The sequence below is a fragment of the Camelina sativa genome, chromosome 2, assembly GCF_000633955.1.
Source record: "Camelina sativa cultivar DH55 chromosome 2, Cs, whole genome shotgun sequence".
NCBI classification, from domain to species: Eukaryota; Viridiplantae; Streptophyta; class Magnoliopsida; order Brassicales; family Brassicaceae; genus Camelina; species Camelina sativa.
In genome coordinates, this window is record NC_025686.1 from 9,873,293 (window position 1) to 9,883,939 (window position 10,647).

Sequence of the window (10,647 nt, forward strand, 5' to 3'; positions counted from 1 at the left end):
CTCATTATTCACAAATTCAGGATAACGTCCACTTGGATCATTACAAAATTACAATGCCCACCGAAAGAGACTCTTAGGATCCATTGCTCAAATGTGGCATTTTCAAAGTATTCTTAAATCCTGCATGTAGAGATTTTTCAGATATTTTATTTGTGTAAATCTGATTTATACAAGACAACTCTCACTATTATTTTTTTCCGAATGACACGTAAAAACTAAAACCTCGGTGCCGGTTTGACACAAATTTGGCAATTAATTGCTAGATTAACACTATAGCCTATCCAATAACTAGAATGACACAATTTTTAGATAAAAATACTAAAAACCCAATTTTTTTTTTAAAAACGAAAATATAATATAGCATTTAATATTTGGATTTTAAAATATGATTAATAAAAAATATAAAATGATTAAAAAATAGACGAAAAACTCAAAAAATTTGTTTTTTTATTTTTTATTTTGTTAAAAAACGAAAATACAATATAACATTTAATATTTTTATTTAAAAATATGATTAATAAAAATATAAAATGATTAAAAATATGATGTTTGTTATTTAATATAATTTTTTAAAATAAAGTATGATTTCAAATATAATGTATAAAAATAATATTCAAAAAATTGTTTATAAAAATATTATGTATAAAGATATGATTTAAAAATATGAAATTTTAACGGATGGCGATTTTGGCGATTTGCTTCGCCTTTTGAATGAGGGGCTTCGGCGAGCTTGGGAGACGGAAAGAGGGTCTTTCCCGTTCTCCGGTGAGGGAGGTTTGTTGGGGTCAGACAGGAAATCTGATCCTGATTTTCGAAACAATTTTTTCTCCGCTTTGGGATCTTAATCCTATTAATGGAGCTTCGATGCGATTGGGATTTGGTGATTTGGCACGGCTGGATATCATGATTCGATTTGAGGATATTGGTAGAACCGGATCTGAAGGTTTGTTTTTAATTTCAGATTCTGGTTGGGATATGTTGGTCTTAAAAACGGAGATTTCGACTATGGGAGTTTTGGGGTTGGTTCTCGGGTTTTCAGGATATTATTCTCAGCTGATACGCGATTTGGGATTTGTTTGGGCTTTGATTGTGGAAGTTAGATATCGATTTCGGTTGATTGGAGCATCTCGGGATTTATATCAGCGTATCAGGATTGATTTCGGGGTATTTATCTGGGAACTGGGTTTATCTCGACATTACTGTATATCATTTTCTCTCCTCTTTCTACTCTCTTTCAGTGGTGATTTGTGGTGGTTAGTAGCGGATAGAGCTTGGTTCTTGAGGCTTGTGATTTCTTTAATGTCTCAATCAAGGATTATGAAGGGTAAGGGTTTGCTGATGCGTACGGAAGTTGTCAAAATATCAAACTCGGTCTTGGCTCAGAGGATTCAACAGTTTGATCTCACTCTCATAGGGAGACAGATGAATCCTGGGGTGCAGTGGATTGAGTCTTTGCTATCCACCATGCCCAAGATATGGAAGCTTGAAGATAAAGTGGTGGGAGCTGATTTGGGTCAAGGAACTTTCCAGTTCAATTTTGCAGATGCGGATGATCTTCAAGGAGTTCTTCAGAATGGTCCTTACCATTTTGATAGTTGGATGCTTTCTTTGGTGAAGTGGGAGCCCATTGTATCTTCTACTTATCCTTCTGCCATCAACTTTTGGGTGAGAGTTACTGGCATTCCGATGCACATGTGGGAGGTTGCTACTTTGGAGGCCATTGGCAAGAAAATTGGTATAATCCGAGATATTGATGAAGAATCTGGGAGTGTATGTGTTACGGTCAATGGCTTCAATCCTATTGTTTTCAACCTGTTGGTGCCGTTTGAATCTGGCGATGAAGTGGTGGTGACTCTAGAGTATGAGAAACTATCCGGCTATTGTGGAAATTGTCTTCGTCTTACCCACGATGAGAAGGGTTGTCCGGAGCTGATTAAAGTTGGAGGGAGTCACGTGTTTGAGCATCAATCTGACAAGAGAGGTGTTCAGCGACAACAAGGGATGGGGAATCAAGGGGTTGTCCACAATGATGGTGGCTGGGAGAAGCCTAGAAAGGTTGTCAAGAGAGCTTTGGATTTCCAAGCTTTTGAGTTTCTGCTAGGGCGGGTAATTCCAGGTTGTTTCATCAATCTCGTCACCATGGCTCAGGGAGGGAACAAAAACAGACGTATAGTGCAGTTGCAAGTGGGTCAGGAGATAAGCGGGAGACTCATAGGGTCATGGTGGATACATGGGACCGACTAATTCTTTCCCCCTTAACCGTAAGGGGAAAGGGAAAGCTTGGCCGAAACCGTTGTACAAGGCAAAAAGTAGTTTCATAGAGATGCAGTCTCAAGGGGTTCTTGGTGTTGATTCTGACGTGGTTGATCAAGGTATTGCTCAACAAGGAATCGCTATGGAAAGTTCTCCTCCTCATGGGACTAATGCGGGTTTGGTTGATCCTGAGTTTAATGAAGCGACTGATGATCTTCTTGAGGAGGATGTTACCTTACGTGGTAACTAGACAGAAGAGGGTGAGATTGCGCTCGACCAGGTGAATATGGTTTTGGGAGACTTGGGTTCGGGTGATGTAATCCTCAATGTGGAGGATCCGAAAGGTACTTCCTCATCACCCTTAAAGTTTGATTTGGATGTGAATGTAGTTCAGGCTGCCTTGAAAGAAGTTACTATCTGTCGTAAGGGAATTGAGGGGGCGAGGAGGAATACTTCTCTGCCTAAGAAACAAATTAGGAAGCCTGGTTTGATTTTAGCTTCCCCTGGTAAACGTTTGCTAGCTAAAGCTTTATCTAAACCTGCAGGTGAAGGTAACAAACAGAATGGGTTGGGAAAACAAGGGAACAAGGCTGTGGATGGCAAACCTGCTGGCATTGGTATAAGACCAGCAAAGACAGGGATGGGGGCTCTCCCGAAACCGCCGGCTAAAACGTGAAGGTCCTAAGTTGGAACTGTCAGGGCATTGGGGTTGATCTGACAGAGAATTATTTGGGTGATTTGGGGAGGAAGCATCGACCAGATATTTTGTTTTTATCAGAGACAAAGAAATGTTTTTCTTATTTAAAAAAATTTCAAACAAAATTTGGCTATAATAAATTGTTTACTGTTGAACCCCGCGGGGCTAGTGGTGGTTTGGTTTTATTTTATAAGGATGAAATAAATCTTTCTGTTCTATTTCATAATAATCGTATAATTGATACAAAAGCTGTTTTTGATCATCAATCGGTATATTTATCTTTTGTTTATGGTGATCCGGTTCCCCAACATCGTGGAAAAGTGTGGGATAAATTAACGGATATTGGATCTTTTCGTATTGATCCTTGGTTTATTATTGGAGACTTTAATGAATTAATTGGTAACCATGAGAAGCAGGGTGGTGCCTTGCAGTTAGTTTCTTCCTTCAAACCTTTTATCTCAATGATTAAGGATTGCGGGATGCTTGAATTTCCTTGTTATGGGGATCAATTATCCTGGCGTGGGAATCGGTGTAACAATCAAGTGATTCGTTGCCGACTTGACCGGGCCTTGGGTAATGAAGACTGGCACGCCCTCTATCCCAATTCGAAAGTAGAGTATCTGGAGATGATTGGTTCTGATCATAGTCCAATTTTAGCAACTTGTTTGACGGCGGTCCAGAGACGTCAGAGACAATTTCGGTTTGATAAGCGGTGGTTGGGTAAGGAGGGGTTGGCTGGAGCGGTTGAATCTGGATAGAATCGGACCCGGAATTTTAGGACTCCGGGTTTTGTTGATAAACTAAGGAACTGTAGGAACTCGATTTCCTGGTGGAGGAAAAATAATGTCAGTACTGGTCCATCAATTATTTCTTCTTTGAAGACTGCTCTGCATGATGCGAAGATGGATGACTCGGTTTCGCAGGAAGATATTCGGGGAATCGAGAGAAAATTGAAAGAGGCATACCGGGATGAGGAGAATTATTGGCAACAAAAGAGTAGAAAATTTTGGCTAAGGGTTGGGGACAAAAATACTTCATATTTTCACGCATCTACTAAACAAAGACGGGTTCGGAATAGGATAATTGGTTTATTTGGTGCAAATAACGTTTGGGATGAATCAGCATCGGGCATGGAACATATAGCTACAACATATTTTGAGGATCTGTTCAAGAAATCCGATGGTGGAGGTATAGCTGAAATGCTACAAGCAATAGATCCAATTGTTACGGCAGGTATGAACAGAGATCTCATTAGGGATATCTCGGAAAGGGAAGTTAGACAAGCTCTATTTGCTATGCACCCGGAGAAATGTCCAGGTCCTGACGGGATGACAGCTTTGTTTTTTCAAAGATTTTGGTCTTCTCTCAAAGGGGATGTAGTGGCTTTAATTAAAGATTTTTTTCGCACAGGTAGTTTCGATCCGCTTTTAAATGAGACCAATATTTGTCTCATTCTTAAAGTGGATCGGCCACAGCGGATGGCGGAGTTTAGACCTATAAGTCTATGTAATGTGAGCTATAAGATTAGTTCAAAAGTGTTGTGTTTCTGTCTAAAGCGTCTCTTGCCTCGTTTGGTCTCAGAAACTCAATCAGCATTTGTTTCTGGACGGTTAATTACTGATAACATCCTGGTGGATCAAGAGATGTTTCACGGATTAAATACAAATAATAGGTGTAATTCGGAATTTTTGGCATTTAAAACGGATATGAGTAAGGCATATGATCGGGTAGAGTGGGACTTTCTGGAGGCGGTTTTGGTCAAGTTAGGATTCGATAGGAGATGGATTTCGTGGATTATGTGGTGTGTATCATCAGTGTCATATCAAGTTCTTCTGAATGGCCAGCCAAGAGGTTTTATTAGACCACAGAGGGGGTTACGACAAGGGGACCCTCTTTCACCATACTTATTTATTCTTTGCACGGAATTTTTGATAGCTAATATTAAGAAGGCTGAAAGAGCGGAAAAGTTGACGGGTATTACCATTGCCCGTGGTAGTCCTACTGTTTCGCACCTGCTGTTTGCGGATGATAGTCTGTTCTTCTGCAAAGCTACTGCCTAGGAATGTAGGACGGTTATGAAGATAATTGGTTCCTATGGCAGAGCCTCAGGTCAAGAGGTCAATCTGGCTAAATCATCTATTATGTTTGGCAAAAAGGTTACTCCGGATATTCGATCCCAGATAAAGTCAGTTATTGGGATTTCTACGGAGGGTGGTATGGGTTCTCATTTGGGTATTCCTGAGAACCTTCAAGGTTCGAAAACTAAGGTTTTTAGCTATGTTAAGGATCGGCTAGATGATCGTGTAAATGGCTGGTCTGCCAAGTGTTTGTCGAAGGGTGGCAAGGAAATTATGATTAAATCAGTGGCGTTGGCATTACCTACCCATGTTATGTCGTATTATAAGCTACCTCAGGAACTAACAACTAAATTGACAAGTGCAATTTCCACTTTCTGGTGGAAATCGAATGATAAAGCTCGTGGTATGCATTGGGTTGCGTGGGACAAATTATGTACAAATAAAGCTGAAGGGGGACTTGGCTTCCGAGCTCTGGAACAATTTAATGAGGCTATGTTGGCCAAACAATTTTGGCGTCTCATTCAATACCCAACGTCTTTAATGGCTAGGGTGATGAAAAGTCGATATTTCAGGAACAAACATCCTCTTATGGCAAAAAAAACCATATAATCCGTCCTTTGCTTGGAGAAGTATTTATTCCATTAAGGGTTTGGTGGAGCAGGGGGCTCGATGGGCGGTAGGCTCTGGCCATTCCATTTCGGTTTGGCGTGATCCATGGATACCGGATATTCGCCCTAGACCGGCGAATGGTCGAGGGAGGTTGTGGCTCCCGAGTTTAATGGTTAATCATTTAATTAACCCGGAGACTAAGGATTGGCATTTACCTACTTTGGAGGAGTTTTTTGATCCGGGGGATATTCAACTAATTCGGAGTATGCCGGTTAGTAGAACTAATCAACCGGATAGATTAATATGGCATTATACTAAATCTGGGAAATATTCAGTCAAATCAGGATACCGGTTGGCTAGGGAATTAATTAGGGATGTAGAGTATGGGCCGACGCGTACAGCTTTACGGGCCCATTCGTGGAAACTTGATGTACCCTCCAAGATCCAACATTTTTTCTGGCAGATTGGTTCAGGTACTCTACCTGTGTTGGAGCGTCTTGCACATCGGGGTGTTCGTTGTGATACCGTGTGTAAGAGATGTGATTTTGCGGTGGAAACTATAAACCATGCGCTCTTTGAGTGTCCTAGGTCTCGATGTATTTGGGAGGTGTCGCCTATACGGATGGACCAGGGGGGTTTTCCATACACATCAATTTATGCGAATTTAGACTTCATTTTTTGGCGGGCATCTTCGCAATCTGGGGTCTCGGATATGGGTATTCAACTACCATGGATTATTTGGTCAATTTGGAAAGATAGGAATAAAAAGGTTTTCCAGGGTATTGAGGGAGAACCTCTAGGGATTTTGAATCAGGCGGGTACGGATAAATTATTGTGGGAGGAGGCCAAGTCTTACTCAGTGAATTATCTGGTTCCTCTGTCTTTTACGGAGGACAGGGGTTCCTCTCCCTGATGCCAAGTTGATGGTTCTTGGAAAGGTACAGATCCCTACCAGGGTTTGGGCTGGTGGTGCTGCAGTGGAGAGCTTACAACAATCTTGTTGGGAGCACGAAGTCATCGTCGGAGTATTTCTCCTCTACATGCAGAATTACAAGCGTTGATCTGGGCTATGGAGTCTTTACTGGTGGCTGGAGTCGATTGTCAGGCTTTTGAGACGGATAGCGTAGAGCTAACGGCGATGGTGCAGACGCCAGAAGACTGGCCGGCTTTTTCTAATCTGCTGGAGGATTTCTCAATGCTTCGCAGTTCCTTTCCCTCCTTCACCCTCACCAGGATTCCTCGAGACGACAATGTCAGGGCCGATTGCCTAGCTCGATCTTCACGATCTCTACCTTCTGATTCTACCTTTGTAAACTCGTATCCTCCTGTTTGGGCAACCAATCATGGAGTTCTCTTTTAATTTTTATAGTTAGGTTGAAAAAAAATATATATATGAAATTTAACATATATAGTTTAAATAAGTTTTATTTAAAATATAATGTATGAAATTATAACTAAAAAATGATGTATATAAAAAATATTAAAATAAGATTTATGAAAATATAATATAATATATAAAAATATGATTTTAAAATATGATGTTAATTTTTTAAATATGATTTAGGAAAATTAAAATGTATAAAATATGTTTTAAATATAAGAGTTTAAAAATATGATTCATAATATGATTTATAAAAAATATAATTAATAAAAATATGACTGAAAAAATATAACTTAAAACAAATCTGTTGTCACTATATTTACATTTTACATCAATAAATCTGTTATCAAACACAAGGTTTTTGGAAGCAAATAAAAAACTGTCATAGCGTAAAAAAACCTGCCATAACATATGGTATTCACATAGATCAATTTAGCAGTTTCTGAAAAATGTTATAAATTTGTTATCAAACGATATATTTTTAATTTAACTAAAAATCTGTCGTAACTTAAAACAAATATGTTATCACTAGAGGTTAACCTAATAATTATTTTTCTGTAGAAAAATCTGTCATGGTACGACAGAANTCCCTCCTTCACCCTCACCAGGATTCCTCGAGACGACAATGTCAGGGCCGATTGCCTAGCTCGATCTTCACGATCTCTACCTTCTGATTCTACCTTTGTAAACTCGTATCCTCCTGTTTGGGCAACCAATCATGGAGTTCTCTTTTAATTTTTATAGTTAGGTTGAAAAAAAATATATATATGAAATTTAACATATATAGTTTAAATAAGTTTTATTTAAAATATAATGTATGAAATTATAACTAAAAAATGATGTATATAAAAAATATTAAAATAAGATTTATGAAAATATAATATAATATATAAAAATATGATTTTAAAATATGATGTTAATTTTTTAAATATGATTTAGGAAAATTAAAATGTATAAAATATGTTTTAAATATAAGAGTTTAAAAATATGATTCATAATATGATTTATAAAAAATATAATTAATAAAAATATGACTGAAAAAATATAACTTAAAACAAATCTGTTGTCACTATATTTACATTTTACATCAATAAATCTGTTATCAAACACAAGGTTTTTGGAAGCAAATAAAAAACTGTCATAGCGTAAAAAAACCTGCCATAACATATGGTATTCACATAGATCAATTTAGCAGTTTCTGAAAAATGTTATAAATTTGTTATCAAACGATATATTTTTAATTTAACTAAAAATCTGTCGTAACTTAAAACAAATATGTTATCACTAGAGGTTAACCTAATAATTATTTTTCTGTAGAAAAATCTGTCATGGTACGACAGAATTTTAATCAAGAAAATAAATCTGAAATAACTGTGAAAAATAAATCTGCCAAACATTTTACAAATCTGTCATATATTGTGAAAATCTGGGATGTCTTTATAAATAAGTCTATCGTGAAAAATAAAACTGTCATCAATTATAAATCTGTCATAAATGTAGTTAAAAAAAGGAATTTTATGAGAAATGCCATTTTTGAAATGAAACTTTTAAGAAATGCCATTTTACAATTTTTCTACTTGAGAATGCTATTTTCTAACTATATGCCATATGGCAAAAAGTCAAACTACCCATGAGATAATTGAGAGAAAAAATTTTATGATTGTCTATGGTGGACAAGTATCATCACTCAAGCATATTTTGTCCACTAAAGATATAGAAGGACAAAGTTATGGTGGACAAAAACATGTTCGGAGTTAAATATGGTCCACCGGAGGAACAACACGTTTGATACATCAGCATATCAGCAAGGTGGACAAGTTATTTTGGTAATGATAGACAAATAGAGTACAACCGAACGAATCTGGTCCACTAAAAAGATCGATGGACATAATTGGAGTGGACAAAAACCTGTTCAACATCTTTGGAGTGAGATACACAACATTGTTTATCTACGTAGGTTAGTTTCTCATGATATATCGTTGCCAGAGAGTCATGAGTGATACAAAGATTGAAAAATAAAAGGTTGAGGGTTTCAGTGAAAGAACTAGAGATTTGCAGAGAAATATAGAGGTTTTACCGCTAGAGTGAGAAAGTAAGAGAGAGATAGAAGAAAATGAATATGTGTTTTAGGTTTTTTGCAGAAAAGATTTGTAAATAAATTTTATTTTATTTTCTATCTTGTGGTGTAAAATTGTAGGGGCTATTTTCGTCAATTTTCAGAGTGAGTATGGCAGGCGGGAAAAGAAAATGAAGAAAGTGGCATTGGTTGAAAAGATGGACACTGTTCATGGCAGATTAGATAAAAATCTCTTAAAAAAATCTGTCGTTCAAAATAAGTCTGTCATAAAAAATTATTCATACAAAAATAAATCCGTTGTGCAAAAACAAATCTGTCATACATAAATAAATCTGTTACAACTAGTCGAGCAGACTTTTGAAAATATTTAGATTTTCTTAAAAAAAATTCTGGGAGAGTAAATTTGACTTTATTTTTTTTTCTAATAAAACAAAAAAGAGTATTTTAGGCAAAAAAATAACTCATCTAACCCTCACATTTTATGAGTTAGTTTAGTAATTAACCTCCTAATTTGGGTCAATCTAGTTTTTCTCCCTTTTTTTATACTCTCGACTTTTTTATAGACTTGAATTAGCATAAGCCAAGAAAATTCCTTTATAGGCTTCAACACGAGGGGAGCTTTAGTCAAAACCTTCTCAAATCCAGTTTTCGTTGAATCTAAATCAAAACTATAGGTGAAGACATATTCACTTAAAGAACGACAATGTTGACATCAAAAAGCACTTCTCAAATGTTCTTCATGCGTATATTGGTGTTAGATCCCAAACCAGAAGAGCCACGACCCAAAAACTCGTCTACATCAGATATGCATTGTTAGTGTAAGCTTGAAATAGCTTGAGGTTCAAGCTAAGTATATTTAGGAGATATCTAAATATACATATCTAGAGATTTAGGAGATATCTAAATATACATATCTAGAGATTTAGGAGATATCTAAATAATGTAATGTTTCCTAAAAGTTGTTAGGATGAATATTCTTTCTTCTCTATATAAGAAGATGCAGGGTGTTGCATAGCTTATAAGAGAGGTTAGAGAGATTAAGGTTGCTTTAGTTTTGAGAAGTTTCTAAAGTAATAAACGAGAGTTATTCGTTATTCTTGTGTTTTGATTCAATATTTGGTATCAGAGCTTATATTGAATCTCTAAACACAACTTCTCTTTCTTGTTCGTGACTAAAATCGGTGTAAGAGATATGGGTGAAATCGTTGCTATGACGTCCATACCTAAGGAGACCGGTACTTCATCCCTTCAATGTCCAATGCTTACCACAACCAACTATACGGTGTGGGCCATGAAGATGATGGTAGTGCTGCGAGTGAACAAAGTCTGGGAAACGATCGAAACAGGGGAAGCAGAGGCCGATAAGATTGACCTAGCCAAAGCTCTCCTATTCCAATCTATTCCGGAGAATCTGATTTTACAAGTTGGAAACCTTGCTACTCCTAAGGAGGTTTGGGATGCGATCAAGTCACGATACGTTGGAGCTGAGAGAGTAAAAGAGGCGAGGCTGCAAACACTAATGTCGGATTTCGAGAGGATGAAGATGAAGACT